The sequence below is a fragment of the Catharus ustulatus genome, chromosome 1, assembly GCF_009819885.2.
Source record: "Catharus ustulatus isolate bCatUst1 chromosome 1, bCatUst1.pri.v2, whole genome shotgun sequence".
Taxonomy (NCBI): domain Eukaryota; kingdom Metazoa; phylum Chordata; class Aves; order Passeriformes; family Turdidae; genus Catharus; species Catharus ustulatus.
The window spans coordinates 154,757,778-154,777,234 of NC_046221.1; positions in this window are offsets into that span (position 1 = coordinate 154,757,778).

A 19,457-nucleotide genomic window follows, 5' to 3' on the forward strand; every position below is an offset into this window, starting at 1 on the left:
CTTTTTCTATAGGCTGAACCCTGTTATCTTTTTAAGTAAATGCCATGCTGTTGTTCATGGGAATCTTGCTTGTGTAATGAATGATATCTGGGTTTTGCTTTATGATTTTACAGACAAAATTCAGCATGGGCATAAGTGAGCATAATTACTGTTGACATCAGTGAGGTGAGACCTAACACAGTGCATGACTTAATTGGATGATGGGATTTGCATTTCCCATGTATGCAAGCACTGCTCAGTGGCACACAAGTGTGCTCAGAATACTATCAAGCATTAACCTTCAATTTGTGTCTAGTGCCTACAGTGTCTAGAATAAATGCTTGTCCATTCACAACTAAAATTAGAGCCAGCTCAGATACTGATTTTTTAAATTCTTTATTTTTTTCACATTTTTGGAAGGCCAGGAAGAATGTTTGTCTATTTGGAGTTCTGTGCTACAGGTAGAACAATCAGCTCTCCTCTCTACAAATATCCTATGATATCTAAAACCTCACAGTCCTCCTCACTTCTGCCCTGGATATCTCTCATGTCTTGAATTCCCTCAGATCTCAGTAGGAACTGTAGAAAGAAACACAAGAAATTTGCATTGCTCAGCCTTGAAATGTGCAGCTTAACTGCATAAATAGAAGTATTTGCAAGTCATAGTTGCCAGCTTTACTGGAAGGCACAGCTGTCTGCTTAACCCATCATAGGGAGACTGCCTGTATAAAAAAAAAGTGAAATGTAAAAATAACTATGTGTCTTCTAGCAAAAAACCACTGTGGCAGAAAGAGCACAGTGCAGTCAGAGATGGATAATTGCTCAGGTCACTGCTTTTCTGCTCATTATAAATCAGAGCCAAGAGGAAGCCCTTTCTGGCCATTCTGTGCAGTCCATGGCTGTGTTTATTCAGCTTTGTGTTGCCTTATTCCTTTGCATACAATTCCAGTTATGGCCCAGCACAGACCCTTAAGTACAAAGGCAGCAACAGAAGAGCTCAGCTCCCAGCTGGATAAAATCACAAACATCCCTTTGCAGCTCTTGCTCTGCCTGGCAGCCCTTGTGAGGGTTGACAGACCATGTTGTGAACTCTTGTGAGCTGCTGTTTCACAACTCAGACAAAGCTGTGCATGCTGCTGTTGTGATACTGCAAATTGTCACCAAAATTGGCAGATAGAGGAGGGCTGATGTTTGCAGAGAGAGGAAGATCAGCTGGAAGGAAAGACCAATGTAGACTGAGCCCTGATCAGCCAGCAAATTCTCTTAGCCTGTAGTAGGATCTCTCTGTTTTCCAACATGATATGAAGAATGAGGTCAGGCAGCTCCTGAAAATTGTGTTCCTTATAGTCAGTGACTGCTGGAAGATGGAGTTTTCTGTCCTGGGCCCAACATTTTAGTGTCACTTGCTAGTCACCACTCTCTGGGTGCTTCTTGGTGTCTCTGAGAAATGTGAATGTATTAAAGTGTGACCCTTGTTGAGCCAAAACCAGGAGGAGAAATGCAGGTATTCTCTTCCAGGTCCCTGGGCTCCTCAGCTGGGATTTTTTTACCTGTGCCCTGAGTTTGATGGTGATCACATTTACAGCAGAGCCACTCTGAGCTGAGCCTGCTGCAGGCTGCTGGTGGGAGTCCTAGCCCAGAGAACCAGCACAGTCATTACATAAGGAAATGAAGAGAAGATTATGCATACTTTAAACCTCACAGAGTAATTGATTTGCTGGTGTTCACATGAAAAGTTTGGGGCAGAGCTGGATGGGATCTAGAACTGCTCCATCTCCCTCCAGTATCTCCCTGTAACTGTTCTTTGCTCTGCTGAATCCAGTGAGGCAGAATAACCTGTTTTTCTGATTTTTGGGGCTGTCAGTGCTGGATGGTAACAGCAATAGCAATAGTCAAAATGTCATCCTTTGAGAAATCTACTTATTTTTCCATGCAGGAGCTTATCTATGAACTAGGGATATAAAATTCTAAGCCTGCTAATTGCAGAGTCATTGTTCTGTGCTGGAAATGTCTATGCCATCATATGACTGCTAAGCATAGATAAGAGAGAAATAGTGGCTCTATGTCCTAGTAATGGAGTCATCCAGACCTAAAACTCACAAGCCCACATTTTATTTCCAGTTTAAATAAATATTATGAATATGTTCACATCACTGTAGTGCCCAGAATTGACCAGGTGCCCTCATGGCTCCTAGGAAACAGCCCTGTTTGTGCTGTTGGCAGGCTTTGCAGGTACTTTTGAATGCACTGGTGATTAAGCCATTGAGAGAGGGGTTCATGGATCCTGGGTGGGAACTACCAATTCTTCTACTGCTATTTAGAACAGTTAGGTGCCTAAACTCAGTCATGAAACCTGAGACAAAAGCAAACACGTGGCAATGTCAAAACAGAGATATGAATGGAGGAACATGGTATTTGTTATAATTCTTTTTATTACTAAGTGTCTTTCTAACCCTGTGTTTAATATCTGATAGGGACACATTCATGTTCCCATAGATGACATTATGGCAGTGCTGTTAAAACAATTTCTTTCCTTCTTGTAACAGTTGTGTTTGTCATAAATATTCTTTCTCCTTAAGGATGACAGTGAAGTGTTTTGATACCTGATAACAAACTTTCCGTGGAACATTTTATAAATTTTCATTCTCTGTTGTCCTTTCTGTGAAACCAAATATTCCTGCAAAATCAAATTGTTGCTTGACCACAAAATTCCAGTATTTCTCTAATACCTTTTAGACTTTTGAGAAACCTATTGTCTGATGATTTCTCTGTAGCAGACCTGCTTTCAGCTCCTGCTTGGTGTTGATATCATTGTAGTATAAACTGAGCAATGACTATAATCAAAACTTCAGTATTTTCCCCAGAGCACAGCAGGTTGCTATGTGGGTGGTAGCAGGGCTAGGACAGTCTGCAGGAATGTTTTTTTGGGGGACTTATTGTTGTCAGCAAGGATTTAGCCTGGGGGCTGTATTGACAGAAAAAGAAGCTGAATACAGTAAATTGAAGAATGAACTGTATTTTCACAAGCTGCTCTCTGTTGGTCACAGAGAATTTCATGCTAAAATTCTGCTGTTATCAGATCACTGAGCTGAACAGCTCCTTTCTGCAGAAGGTCTTCTTTCAATTACAAATATGTTTCCCCTTACAGTAGTAAAGTTGAATTCAATGTCTTTACTGCTTTTGATGTAATTTTAACTCCCACAGACCTGGATTAATGCATTATTTTTATAGCTCAGAATTGAGCCACTTATGATTCACAAGTCACAGAAGTAACAACATTTTGAACAGACTAAGATTCACGGACAAAATAATGCCCAGATACTTAATTTATTTAATGGCATGTGCTAGTCAGCAAGGTTGTTTCTTTACCACAATCCTGATAGTCCTCCCTGCTACTTTGAACCTGAGTTTTTTTAATATATGCAGTACTGTGACAGCCTGCTACCTTCTAAGTGTTCCATGGCACTGAAAGAAATCTCCCAATTCCTACATAATGCTGAGAATGTGTCCCAGATTTATGACTAATGACTGTTTATTTTGCTTAGTACAGAGGATAAAGTTTTCACTCCCTGTTTCCAGTGAGTGAGAGCAATGCCTTCATTACCTGTCAAACATGAAATCCAAGGGAGTTCAGTGGCCAGGTTGCACCTCTTAAGCTCTTAGGCTTTTGTGGATCCATTTCCAACCATTCCTTGGCACAGGAATTTATGAGCACTCAGAGTGCTTTGTGCTGCAGGACGATGACTTTGCTGCACAGGCCGCATAGGCACCCTGATTATACCAGTAAATTAGATAGAGCTGGGGAATGTTCTTGGTCATGGAAATGTGACAGATTGTACTGTGAGACCGTTTGAACAGTCCCTGGTGCAATTTCAGCCTGTTATTAACAGTCTCCCAAAAGCTCCAGAGCACTGCCTGCACATTAAAGCAGTCTGGGGGCCATTCCCAGGAAACGATGTGTATGGAGCCACTGTGCTTTGGAGGCTGAGAGGGTTTATTAAAAACATGCCAGTTGGCTTCAGTGGCTAGGAATATTCCTAGGCAGATTCATCTCTAAGAGCAAACATTGCCATAGGGTCTCCTCAGCACTCACAGATTGACTACAAAGGACATAACTACAGCTCTGGACTTTCTGTGCCTTGTTCAGATTGGCCACCTCACCCAGGACTCAGAGGAACCAGGCTTTCCATCTTCACTGTCTCTTTTGGGAACTGTCCTGCCCAACACCAAGATCCCTATCAGTCTTTACAGTCTCTTACAGTTGTGAAAATCCACCCAAAGGATTGGTCACGGACACCAATGCAAACAGGATCAGTAAGCGTTCTGAGCTATTGATATTCAACAGTAGTCAACATGTCACATATAAATAAGGTGTGCTGGATTTACAGCTTCCTCTCCCAGCACCTGAGCATCAAGGTGAGTGAAGTCTCAGTGCCAGCAAACCAAACTGAAGCCAGACAATGGTCAGTAGTCTCAATGTGAGTTGGCCACTGTAAGGTAAATATCTGATGACAGAACTGGAAAAGCAAATATCTGTGTTGTCACAGGGACTGCAAAGTTCAACAAATTGCAGTGCTTCACACAAGAGAAACAACTTTAAGGAAACCAGAAACTTCTGATCCATACTGCTGATTAAATCTAATTTGTGAATCTGTGCTATTATCAATTAATTTTACACACCATTAGATTTCTCAGTTAAACATAGCATCTCTCTCTCCTTTACTTATTTTCTTCCTAATTATTTCTAAAGAGAGAAGCTGCAACACATATAAAAATGAAGTTAAAGCAGGCATGCAGATAGCCAGCCCTGATCTGAGGTTAATCCTTCAAGGTAAAAGTGTGATAAATTGTTCATTGCTGCAAGTAATGGAAGAGGAAAAACAGATTGCCTAGGCCAAAGTGGAGTCAAGCCAATAAAACAATAATGGAGAACCTAGGAGGCAAAAGGTATTAAATGAGTATTAGGAACTTTAGTGAGTGAAAAATATCAAAAGCTATTAAAATGAGTGTACTGGCTTACCAGCAGTGACTTGTGAAGACCAGGATTGTCATGGGAGTGTTAAATCAGGAAAGCCACACCCCATAGGACAGAGGAACACAGCAGTGAGCTATTCACCTGGGAGGGGAAAAGGTGGGAAATGTGGAATATAAGGTGGAGAAAGTGATGAGTTCATGGTTATCTGGGAAGTCCCTGTTGAGCACTGTGGATTCTGATCCCTGCACTGGGGAAGGGAAACAGAGCTCTGATGTGCCCAAATCATGTGTCTGCCTTGTTTCCTCAGCCAGAGCACCTAAGTTACCTTCCTTACACAGACTGAGGAACACCATGGAGAGAAGATGGAGTGTGGACCAAATATCTCAACATTCAACCTCCGAATAATGTGCTGAGTACAAGGACTACCACAATGCTACTCAGAAATTCTGGTCAGAACTCAATGCAATAGGCCAAAATAAACTGTGGTGACATTTAATGAACATTTCTGGAGACAAAATTGGCCCGGTTTTACAGACTGGGTCTTTTTTAAAAGAGTTTTTATTTCCAGTGGGAACAAAAAGGTAAGAAAAGTAATTTGTCCACCAAGAACAAAAAAAGAAGGCAAAGGAAAATCTAAATGATACATTCTCCCTTCTGTTAAATAAGATTGTAGTCACAGTACACACACACTCCTTGATGCATCAAGAGCTGTTCAAGAATAGAAAGTACAAAGTGCACTGAAGTGAAATCTCCAATTGGAGTTGTTTTTCTGCTGCAGGCAATGAGATTTGGATCTGTGCCATATAATTCAGTGAACAAATACTAAACCTAAGGTATTAGCTCATGTAAGAGAAGATGGAGAACACTCAGGCTCTGTAGATCTGCCTCAAACAAGTCCATTACCCATGTTGTGAACAAACCCACACCTCAAACCAAACACAGCACCATGGAGCACTTTCATCCAAGACTCCAACACATGCTGAGGAAATCTCCTATAGATTCACTAATGGATCTGCCATCTCCCATCTCCATGTGGATGTGCCTGGCACCCTCAGGCATTCCAGCTGCCAGCAGACATTTGCCACTCTGAACCAAAAGTCTCTCTGAAGGTGACCTCAGCAGATTCCTGGGCTCCACCAGCTTTAGGAGCCTGAACTGTAGACCACAGGCAGACACAAGCTGGTTTTTTTTTGATTGTTTGCTTGTTTGTTTTCTCCCCTTTCCAGCAATAAACACTGAGTGACATCAAAACCACTCCCAGCTATCCAAGGCATACACGTGGGAATTAGATCTTCCCTGAGAACTCTTGGTGACTTATGCTTTCTTGGGGCTGGGACAGCCCACAGAACCCCAAGGGACACAAGAAGCTCATATTTAGGCAGCTCAGTTAAATGTCCTTTTGATCACCTACAAGATGTTTCAGTTGGAACAAGAGAAGACCAGAGTGTTCCCAGTGCATTACAGGACTGTGAGACTTCAGACAAGCAGTTTGAGTTTCTCATTTTTTATTTTGCTGTTTATAGGGAGTACTAAGAACTTCTTGAATTTAGCTGAAGAAGATGAGACAAGTTAAATCATTAATGTTAGTGAAATGAAAGTTTTATGACATTTCTGTACATTATGTCAACAAGGAGGTAAGTGTTAGTCTTGAAGCCTTAAACATATTGAGCTCTTTTATGTCCTGTTTGGAGACTAGTAATAATTCTCACAATTGCCCTCCACTATTGTCCTGGCTTGTAGCAAGGAAATTTTTAGATCTACTCTGGAAAAAAGACATTTAAAGTAAAAATAAAAAATAAATTAATGGTGACAACCTCTCATTTATCTCCTGGACAAGTTTGTTTTGTTTCCTTTTTTTTTTGTCTTTTATTTGCAGTGCTCCTTACACTGTTTTCCATTATTGATCCATATTGACCCATTCTGTTAAGTGGTTTAGTGTTGTATAAACACTTCCAAAAAAATCTCCATGTTTCTTGTTACTGCATCTGTGATTTAGAGGTCAAAACAGAGATAAAGGCAGTTGTAAAAAGCATTTTTATTAACTTTCAAAATGGCTGATCTTTTGGCCTTGGATATGCTATGAGCATTGGAGATTTAATATTGACTTTCTCTAGAAAATATGAATTATATATACCTGAACCCAGTGACTAAGAAAAAAAGATCACCAAGAACTTCATCTGCTCTGTGGGTTAGGTACTGTTAGCACTTAAAAAGCAAAGTGTGTGCAAGGGACAGATCATGTATTCACAGGATCATTATTAGGAAAAAAATTCTTTATTGTGAGAGTGGTGATACAGTTTCAAAGACGGTGATCAGCTATAGTTTAGAAACAATCTATATTTTACAACAATACAAATTCTTTTGGACCCATCAGCTGGCAAAATTCTACCCTCAAAACACTATCCCCAGAACACAGGTTGGCATTACAGATCAGGCATTTTCTCTGACCATCTTAATGATCATGTGTAGAAACAACAAATTAAATATGGAGTGGCATTTTCTAAACCATCATCACCACAACAAAGGAAAAATACACTTTGGATCTACCAGTGTTAAGAATTAAATGTAAGTCAAGCATTGATAAACAGCAATGATGTAGTTCACTAAAGCAGATAAAACAAAATATATTTATAAATGCTGAGAAGCTTGACATTACTTGTTAAGCATTAATATATGTTAAAGACATACTTGGAATTTGATGCCAAGCTAAGTGGAATGATTTCTAGGATGACTGAATGAATGGTTGAAAATTGCATCCAATTAAGGGATCCTGACCTGTCTGCAAGAACAAGGTGTTTACAGAGGAGAGTGAAGGGTGCAATGGATGGCATCCAAAGCAAAATGTATAAATATATAATGGCATCCTAATAGGAAATGTATTGTACATTTGATTGAGACTAATTCATGCAAAATGTTAGTAAGAATTTCAGGATGTGAGAGCAGAGTTTGTATGTGTGTGTTGTGTGTGAGCACACACTCCTCTGACCACGGCTGTGCCTGATGAAATGCTAAATCCTCTGCCCCTCACTCGAGGCTGCCTGAAGCCAGTGCCCCTCAGGACCCAGGGCAATGTGAATCCTTGCTGTAAATCACTGCATCTGCAGAGACACAGGTTCAGTTGGACAGAAATTTGTTAAAGCTCAAGACAAAGGCAGGTGTTGAGGTTGTCATCAAGGTGGTTGTACAAAAGATATCCCAGAAGACTAAGATACATAAAAGCAGTGCAGGAAACACTGGCTCACATCTGAGAGCAAATCAGGGCAGCATGGTGGTATATACTAAGCAGAAGGTCTTGTTTTTCAGCAGAACAAATTATTCAAGACACAGAGACAGGCTGCTCAGTTTCTACAGCTTCCTAGCCTAAAGGTGCTGCTGGCATCTCCACATCATTTTCCTCTTCACAAGGACACTGCCTCTAATGACTCTGCTCAAGGTAAACAAGCTCAACCAAGGCTGCTCACGTTGGGATGCAACAGGAACTCTCATTAAAATTTACAGCCAGTGCAATGAATGGACCAAACCAGCATCTGTCTGTATTTGTGGGGCTGCTCCAGCATGTCAGCCTGGATGGCTTCAGCCCCATTTCCCCAGCAGCAGCTCGGGGAGTCGGGCAGCAGCACCCCAGCACATCTGTGCCCTGCCAGATGTGACTGTGGCACAACAGCTGCTTTGTGAGATAACCTCAGGCTTCAGAGCTGACAGCAGAGAACTTCAGACTCTGTGGGGCCCCAGGCAGTGAGGAGCTACAGCATTTACCCATCTTGTTGGGTGTGTTTTCAGTGCGTAAGGGAATCCAAGCTGCCGTATTTTTCCACTAGAACCTGATGAAACTGGACAAGGACTTCTGTCTACACATGCTCCCAAGAGTCACAACTTGCAGGACTTGGCTCAAGACCTGAAATACACTCCAAGCTAAAAGTATTACAAAACAAAGCCCATCTAGAATTCTTCAAAAGAGATCTGAAACAACTTGCTAATTCTATTGGACATTAATAAACTATTCTCTTCTCTACTGAGGCAGACTTGGTTTCCTGAAGAAAATCATCCCCAGCTGTCTTTGACTATTAGCTCATATAATGGATCTGACAGCAGATGGAATTTTTGCCTAGAAGTGCCGACCCTTCTCTGAGAAATGAATAAATCTCTTGTTTACAAAGCAGACTCTGTATAAATAGAATGGCAGTCATCAAAAACGAGGTGGCCTCCTGGGAAGGTAAATAGCTGGTTCCTGACAGCAGGAATACAGTTCAAGGAAAAGTACTTTCATTTATTTCACTTATAAGAAATGGCAAACACTACTAAGGAAAGCTGTTTTCTGGAGTGATGTCTATCTGCTTTGGCCTAATCCATTTGGAAAAAGGGTTCCAAAATGGGCAATGGTCCAAATGTTCTCTGATACTGTAAAACTGGGCCAGACAAAACCAGCAGGACCTGCTCCACTTCCTGTTATGGTGTGCACCTATTTGTAATGATTTCCATGGGCTTGCTCTGAATTTCCACCAGTTCTAAAAATCAGCATCCTGACTGCACAAGAGCTACAGTGGCTCAGTACTGAATAATAAACAGCTCTGATTTTAAACAACTCTGCCTTGGCTTTGCTCTACTTTCTCTGCTTTGTCTAAGGTTTTACAGACCAACACAAACACACAGATGTTTTCAGTCTCTGAGATGCAGAGACAATCATCAAACAAAATTGAGCTTAAGCCAGATGGGGCCATGCTAGCAGCACTCTTAGTTGCAAGAGGGTTTAGAGAAGCTCAAAGTCTTGTTTGATAACATTCTAATTTATTTCAAGTACAAGTGAATAATACTGCATTTGAATCAACCTGTTGATAATCACTCCCCTGTGCTTAGATTTATAACAAAAACAAATGATGTTTTGCTGTTCTGAGGTATAGTTATAATTTCTCATGTCTCAGATTACCAGTTAATTATACAATTACAGTTACTTTTGGCTAATACAGGCTTCACTTTGTCTTTTTCTTTAGTCTATGTTCATGTAACACAACTTGAAGGTAGATTAGCCCTGAGCTTCACTCTGTGGAAATCAGTGGAATGAGACTCATAATTATCTATCTTTCTGTATGGATACACATATACCACAGCTGTGTGGTTCAGCTGACACTCTGAAGGAAAGGGATCCCATCCAGAGGAATTTTGACACACTTAAGAGCATCTGGAACATCAGGAAGCTCAACAAGGCCAAGTGCAAAGTCCTGCACCTGTGTAAGGGCAATCCCAAGCACAAATACAGAGGACTGAGAGCAGCCCTGAGGAGGACATGGAGATGTTGGTGGACGAAAAAAAATGACCCAGCAATGTGTTTTTGCAGCCCAGAAAGCCAAATGTGTCGTGGGTTGCAGCAAAAGCAATGTGGGCAGCAGGTCAAGGCAGGTGATTCTCCCCCTCTGGTTTTGGGAGTGCTGTGTCCACCTCTGGGGCCCTCAATATAAGAAGGACCTTGACCTGTTGGGGCACCGTTCCTGTAAAGACAGACTGAGAGAGCTGGGGATGTTCAGCCTGGAGAAGGATCCAGGGAGAACTTTTAGTATTTTCTGCTACCTAATAAGGCTACAAGAAAGTTGGAGAGGGACTTTTGACAAGGTTGTGCAGGGATAGAAAAGGATAAATGGCTTTTAAATGAAAGAGAGCAGGTTTAGAGTAGATGTTAGGATGAAATTCCTTGCTGTGAGGTGGTGAGATGCTGGAACAGGCTACCCAAAGAAGCTGTGAATGCCCTGTCCCTTAGAAGTGCTCAAGGCCAGGCTGGGGCTCTGAGCAGCTGTCCCTGCCCATGGCAGGGGGTTGGAACAAGATGATCTTAAAGTCCCTTTTGACCCAAACCCTTCTATGATTCTGTGATGTATTGTTTAATATTCAGATTTGGTATTAGCAGTTATGATCCCACCCAGCTTTATTTCACCCTCTTTTTTAATCTAGACTTTCAACTAAAACTCCCACTGATTTCACTAGGAGTATTTTAGGACCCATGTAAAGAGTGGGGATAAATTTAGAAATGAAATAACTCCTTTCATATTATGCACAGTGAACTGGAACTTAATGTCATTCCAAACTGTTAATAAATTCAGCCCATTTCTGAGAATCCCATTTGCTTTCCCAAGACACACAGACTAATAATTGAAATATTAAATAGTATAGCATTTTTATTTAGCAAACTCAGATTCTGATAAAAGGACAAAAAATGCAGAGCAATTCTGTATCTGGTGCAACTCCTCTGACTTCTTGAAAGCTGCTCTGGCCATGATATTTTTTTTTAATTTCTTTAATCAGAGAAAATTATAATCTGAGTTTCACCATTCCCAATGACATTTGCCAATGAGCTGACTGTCAGAATATTCAGGGTTGACTTTTTGGTGGGGTAAAAGGGGTACATAAACAGAAATATCTTACTACAGTCCAAAGAAACAAAACAGAGGTTGGAGCTATATGAAATTAAATACCCTAAAAAACAGAGCAAATCATGGTGGGAAGTTTAAGATTGTGGTTTTTTCAATCTCTGTTTATTTTAGAATTTCTTGCCATCTAATGCTATATGGCAACCTAGATGGAGAAACCAAAACTGGCCTGATTCCACCCTTGTGATGTATGTGAAACCCAAATAAGTTCACAGTGTCTTGGCTATAGAAGTGGTACCAAAGAAATTATTCCAATTATTCCTCAAGCAAGGAGGAAGAGAGGAGCAGAACTGCTACTTGCCCTCATTCCCTGAGGCATCCTCCAATGTAATGTAAACAGTTAAAATAGGTAACACTCTCTTGTGCTTTCCATTTTATGTGTCCATTATTCTGCCAACAATTTCTGTAGATATCTGAGGTTTCATTCATCCCTAAATAGCCTGAACTAAATGTACATAACCCCATATCCATCTTCTGTAAATGGGCAGTTGGAAACTAGTGAGAGATTGTCTACAGAATCATGAGTGTAGGCACATCTTGTTTGAGGAACTTAATAACGTTTTTCCTATTGCAGTTCTGTCCATTCCAAAGGTCTCTTATTGTAGCGCTCAGGAGTGCTGGGATTTGTTCAGCAAGAGATGAATGGACGAATGCTGCTGACTAGAGATTTCCCCTCCTTTCCTCCCCTTGCATGGGGAACTTTTGTGACACTGAATCATTATAGTTGATCTTCTGTCTTCTGCTATGGAGTTGTATCAAGGGTGGTGTACAGTCCGTGTCTTATCTAGCAACATTTGCAGGTTTCTTGGTTGGAAAATTAATAATTGAAAGATTTTTTGAAGTTAATTTGCACAATATTGCTTTCATATGGGAATGGATATCCATGCCATCTTTTTTTCCAACCTCCATTTTTCAATGAATTCTTAACATTTCATTTATTCATATTCTCTCCATCTTCTGCTTTTGTTCCTATTTTAAAAAAATAATAATAATTCTATTGCAGTGAAAATCCTTGCAGGACTTCAGCATGGAAATGCTTCTTTGTGTGAGAACTACCTCAATGCTGAAGTAACTTCAGTGAACATCAGCAGGTCTGTGAAAAAGGGTATGGATGGGCACAGGTGGGCAAGGCATCATCCTCTCCCTTGTCACAGGTTAACAGGATTGAGTATGTTCAGGGATGGCAAGCCCATTCTATCCCTGTCTAAGAGAATAGCTGAGAGATCCAGATACTCAGTTGAGTTGCTAAGAAACCTAAAGAATTTTAAAGTATGCAAGGTTACAAGGCTAATCTAAAGTTAGACTAATACTGTGTAGCATCCCCATGGCAACCAGGAGTGAACGGCATGTGAGGTGAAAGCAGAGAAAAAGACAGAATAATAATCAGCAGTAAAACCTAGGCAGGGCTTAGTGTGATTATGCTATCAATGAGTTAAAGAATGCTGCTGGCCTGCTGAAGTTCAGCTTGTCTGCTGGGGACACAGCTTCTCCTCACTGCTCCAGAGCAAATGGTGGATGGCATTTCCAAAGTAAGGCTTTATATACTGGCCAGCATTGAAAGGGGGGCTGCTGAAAGGGTCAAAGGAAAGAGAAGTTGACCTGAACACATGTGAAGTAACCAAACACTCTTTATTATTTAATATAAAGAAGAAAATTTCTATATCAGGTCAAATAATTGTACCACTCGTCTCTTTAAATTTCCTGCAGCCCTGATCTGTTTGCTGTGTTATTTCCTCTAAAACATAGTCTGTATAATTTTGCCATACTATCTTAAGTATGCAAATTCTATCTTAAGCAGGACCTAGGTATAGAAGTCAGTTTGAAAAATCAACTTTTTCCAGTACTGTTTTACACACTGGGTTTTATCTGTCCACGTTCATGCTCCCATGTAAGCAGGGGACAAGGCTCCTGCCTGAGGAGATGTTGTCTAAATACCCTGCAGACCAGTGGGCCAGTGACTTCAGGCTTCATGGCCACCACCAGCACCATGGCCCAGCAGCAGAGCTCACATTTTCTGGCCTCAGCCTTGTGATCCAGCCACGAGTGTTCATGAACCACTACAGTGTTTCCTGAAGTGCTGAATGTCAAGAGCAAAACTCTCCTGAATGAGTTAATTTAAAAACTGGCAATGTCCCACTCCTGAGGTTCACTCACTCAGAAAAGGTGAGTCTTTGGGTCTTTGAATTCAAATTTATTTAAATGTTTTCATTGAATGGTAAATTAAAGCACTTTTGAACTGACTTCTCAATGCTAGATAACAACTGCCCTGACATTTCACCTGAAATCTTCCTGGTTCCCTTCACAAGTCCTTGAGAAAACAACATTGGTACATTAGATACTGAGGTGAATATTTCTCACTCAGCCATCATCAGCCATATGCTTCTGCACTTTGGATTTATACAAACACCAAACTGGGACAGATTGATCCTCTTAGCCTGACCACCAATGGATGGATGGACGTGCATGCAGTTCATGAATATTCCTTGGATCAAACCAGGTAATGCTCTTTTGTGTTTCACAGCTGAGTGCCATTACAGAGTGCAGATCTGAGCTCCACGTTGCCTTCTGGTTGCTTCTCACACCCCACTGGCACGGGCCCTACATGGAAATGCTTTCTGTTCATCCTACCTGAGCTGTAGTACTGAGCAAGTTAAATCCTCATTTCTGCTGAGGTTACAAAGGAAGCAAAACAGGCACTGTGTAATCACCACCTGCTCTGGAATGAATAAAGTGCAGTTTGTGAGGGTTATGGGTACTCCTGAGCATTTGAGGCATTAAGACTCCTATTTTCCACTTGGTAAACAAGGGTCCCACACAAATAAGCACAGCAAAAGACCCTTCCCCAAGTTCCTGTGGCTGTATAACATTGTAATATCTTAGAAATTGAGTTCTCTGGTTAAATGTGGATTCTTCCAGTGCAGACATCCACACTTTAACTCTCATTCAAAGTCTTTGCAAGGTGGATCATTCATCTTAAAGCAGGTGCAGACAGTTGGTGAAAGAAATCACATTCCTCATTTCACTATGACATTGACATTAGTCAATGGTCCATGATGCCACATGTTTTATAACATTATACAATTAATATATTCTGTGATGACAGTCAAATATTTGTTACAACTAGAGAATCAAGGACTCATTAATTTTAATGCTTCAGTCTTAAATGCTTTCACTGAAATTTCTTCTATTTTCTATGATTTAATCTACATTTCCTACAGCTCCAATTTAATACATTTAATACACTTAAAATGCTGAGTCATAGAAATGCTTACAGTAAAAAAATCAGCCATGAATTCATCAATGAAAGACAAAATATAAGTCATGATTTCCTTAGCAAAAATTAAAAGCATTAAAAAATATTTGAATCAGGTTATTCAAAAAGACCTAATTTTAATGTAATTGAATAATTATACTATGTTAAGTACATAACAATTGACTTTGAAAAGTGGCAATTAAGCTTGCTGATTATAAATATAAATTAAGAGAAGTTTCCATTAGAATATTACTGGATAATTTCATTAATATTTCAAAATTTGGGAAGAAAAAATGAAAAGCAAAACAAAAAACCAAACCATCATGAAACTTGATTTGAAGTGTGAGGAAATAATCCAGTGACTTCTACAAGTTTTCACACAAATCTTGCTGCTCCAGGTTGGGATCCTCTAGGACACATACTAAAGGCTAATAAATGAGTGATTTACTGCCCTTTAGGAATCTGCTTTAAATTTTGGTGGAAGACTAGGATGCTATTTTAAAAAGTTAGCTTTAAAGTATTTCCAACCTGAAAGACCCTCATTGCCTGAACATTTTATATGTGATGCACAGAGCTGGTTATTAGGTGAAGAAAAAACCTGTTTCAAGCTTTTGAGGTCTGTTATCACAATATTTCCAGCCCTTAATTGGATCCCAGCATTTTAACCTTGCAATGATTTTCTAAATAAAAAAAAACCAAACCAGTTCTGCTTTTAATATTTTTTCCTTTTTAAAATGTTTCCTTTCAATATATTATTTTGCTCAACATAACCACAAGCCATTACCAGGAGAGATGTCATTCCTTTGTGTGGCAATGTCATCTTCTTTTGCCCTTGCAAGAGACTTTTTATAAGTTCAATATCTGCCCATCACTCTGTTTCCAGTGCACTTTACAGTATCTGGGTTTAAGGGTTATTTCTCTTCCCATTTTTAAAGCATTTTCTTCTTAATTTGGAAGCTGCTGCTGCCACGAGCCATTCTTTCGTTCAGCTGCATATCCCAGGTCTGAAATTCATCCTAGCATCTGTTCCCTGAAACCTGAGCAGATGGAAGAGTCCAGGAGGGACTACTTGTGCCAGCATAAGGTAGCTTTGTCTTTCTGTGGTAAATGTTCTCCAAGAGGAAAACTGAACCCCAGACAAACTTGGCAGGAAACCTACAGCAGTTAGCGAATGGATCTGTAAGTATATTCAGTAGTATGTATGTCTTTGGGGGGAAAATAAAAAAGTTGATATATGCTAAGCTACAAAGCAACTATATTCTCAAATATATTTATGGCCATATTGAGTAATTCTCTTTTAACTACCTTGTGATTGTCCATATGATCACCTTAAGTTTGTGGCAGGTGCTCTTAGACAGCTCCTGAGCAAGAGAGGAGTAGAAAACCTAAACACATTTTCAGGAAAATTCAATTAAAATATGCAGTGGATACCCTGTAAGATGGAGAGGACAGAAATTCAATATTTCATCTGTTTCTTTGGTCCTTCTTGCAAAGCAAACTAGTGACCCTGGAAACCCAGAGAAGGATGTACCTGCTCTGCACCAGATGCCTGGGTGCTGATTTGTGTCCTATTGCGTGGTGTCTTCTGAAGGTCCCTTTTGGGACCACCTAACCCCATACCACTTAAAACATGGTTGTGTGTTTTTTAATTCATTGAATAGGAATCTGTGGTGCCTGAGCCCCAGTCAGAACTCCTCAGTCATTGAGACAGGCCTGGCTGCTGAGATGAGCAGAATAAGGAACATCAGTTATCATGAATGTACTGCTTGAGGAAGAGCACCTTTACCTACATGTTGTTTCATTTCAGCTGTTCAAGCTTCCTGTGTTTCTTTTGGAAGGAATGCAGCATTAGCCTTCACATGGAGGCTAATTTGGAATCCTGGGAGTGAAAGGATTGGTAAGAGGGATTTGTCTAATTGATGAGGGCATAGTCACTTTAAAGTCTCTCAAGAGTACATTTCTTTTAATGGTTACTTTTTCAATTGTGCACACAGAAAAACATTGATTTTATATCATGCACGATATGGCATAAGAAAATATCAACAAACATCTCCTGTAAAACACAATATTTTTGCTTCCTGACTAAGCCACTGACAACACCATTCAATTCAGGATTTAATTCTCCCCATTATGTACTCTTTGTATTTCTTGACTCCTTACCGTCTTGCCTTTACAGTTTTCACTGATCTATTCTTGTTTGCTAGTGAAATAAGCATAATGCCAACATTTATTGACTGATAAACCTTCCATCTCTCCTGACTCTCCCCATGGGTGAGGACACTGCCCAAGAGGAGCTCCTGGAGGTGGAGAGTGAGTGATTGCACATGCTGGGTTACCCTTCTAAAGCTTAGGAATCCGGAAGTCTTATGTGTAGTAGCAATTCCATTTGACGTCCTGAGTCTGTAATCCATCAATGCTGACAGAGCTTTAAATGGTTTTGTAAATTAAATTTCATTTGAGTACATTTTTTGTCTCCCTTAATTTATAAGTCTCTGTGACAGAAGTCACCCGCAATTTTAAAAAATAATATAAATTGACTTATTTTGATCAGAATGAGCCCAATTACTTGGGATGTTCTGGAAAATAGAAAAGGGAAATGTTGTTTATATTATTAAAGAAATAAAAAATATCCTGGTCCCATTAACAGGATTTTGCTATTAAAATAATAACTTACTCAGAGACATTTTGCATTCCTAGCTGAGCAATTAGACCAGGCTTCTGGAATCTGTGCTTTAATTCAGCTGTTGTGTTGACTTGCCTTGGGAATTCAAAAAACTCATCAACTTTTATGTGTAGACAAAAGAAGATTTTTCCATACTTCTACTTTGGTGAGTACCAAAGAGAAATGCGATATTCTTATTTTCTGACTGGTCACATTGAGATAATGCCATGTCATTTTCTTCCTGGATTTTCCAGCTCTCTGCATTTAATTTCATCCTTGTTGAAAAGTGACATATATGAGTAGCTTTAAGAAAACAAAGTATTTCCCTTTCACTCTGAATAATGAAAGATTTTCTGCCTACTGAATTTCATAACTTTTAGCACTGTACAAGGATGCTATTTTTTTTCTAAACAACACTTAGATTTTATTTTTAAACTTCATCCAAGAAATTTTTAAAGAAACCATATTCTTACAGTTTTCATTTATTAGGAAAATACCATTCCTATGCCATCTTCTACTTATAAATCTCCTAGTTCTGTTATCCTTGGAAAAGGGGAGAATATGTCTGTTATGGTCATCCAGATAAGGAAAGACAAAAATAATTGTTCACATAGACCCACATGGAGGAAAAATCTTCAGTAACAGCAACAATTTTAGCTTGACTTCAACACTCGAAATACTGTGAGATGATTTCCACCATGGCTGCTTTCATTCAGCCCACTGCAGTACAGCATGAGCAGCCCCCTCTGATTTACCAAAGAAAAGGTATGCCATAGTAACCTGGTCACCCTCCAGCAAAATTTTGTCTTTTGTTGACATGGGGAGAGCAGTGGCTGTTTTACCATGGACAGCAAAGCATTCCACATTGTCTTCCACGGTCTTCTAGACAAACTGGCAAGACAGATGTGAGATGGTCTGCTTGGTGGGTAGGAAAATTCTAATGGGGTGGGCAGCAGTGTTTTTACTCAGGCTGGCACAAGTGGGGTCCCCCAGGCATTGGTTCTGTGCTCCACACTTCACAACACCTTCCCAAACCATCTGGATGTGCTCTCATCAAGTGCTCTGATGACACCAAGCTGGGTGCTGAGGAGGACACGTCAGAAGGAAGAGATCTCACAGAGAGACCTGGATGGGCTGGAAGAGTGGCTTAGTGAAAACTGCATGAAGTTTAGCAAAGACAAGTACAGATTTCTGTCCCTGGGATGACATAACCAGAGCCCTGTACAGGCTGGGCTCTGTTTGGATAGGGAGCAGCCTTGTTAAAATGGACAAGTGCCTGAACATGTGTCAGCAGTGAAGGTGCTGCAGTGATGAAGGTAAATGAAGGCAAATGAAAGTATATCAAGGTACATGAAGGAAAAAGAAGGTAAATAAGATCCTGGGCTGCATCCACAGGGATGAATATGTACTTGTCAGGCCTGGAGTACAGTGTCTAGCTCTTGTCCCCACAACTCACAAAAGACATGGACAGACTGGAGAGCATCCAAAGGCAGGCCATGAAGATGATCAAAGGGCTGGAGAGCCTCCTCTGTGAGGAAAGACTGATGGAGTTGTGTCTTTTAACTTTGGGAAGAGCTGGCTCAGGGGTGACATCATCACAGTATTCCAGTAGTTAAAAAGGCACCTAGAAAAAGGGTGAAGGCTCTGTGTCCACAGGGAGTCACAAGGAGAGGACAAGAAGCAACGAGGACAAGCTGCACAGAGAGAGATTTAATCTCTACATAGGAAGTGAACATTTTACAGTGGGAACCATCAATCACTGGAACAACCTCCCCAGGGATGTGGCTGAGTTCATGTCCCTGGGGGTTTTCAAGATGTGACTGTATGGTGTGTGGATGATCTCACCTAGACTCCTTTTCCTTGAAAGATTGGATCAGGTGATCTTTCAAGGTCTCTTCCCACCTGGGCTGTTTTATTATTGTTTCACATGGCTTTGCCTGAGTCCCTCACAGAGGATGATTTAAAATGAAATTCTGACCTCCTGTTGTAGAATATAAGCAAACCCAGCCTGCACATGCCAGCTGATGGTAAACAGTAAGATACCACCCCTGGACCTTAAAAGGCAATCTTGCAGCTGTATGACAGATCTAGGTATCCTTAATGAATTTTTTGCCAGACCATTTTTCTAAAAGAAGCCAGTGGCTGCTTTCTTGAGTCATTTCACTCAGTAGG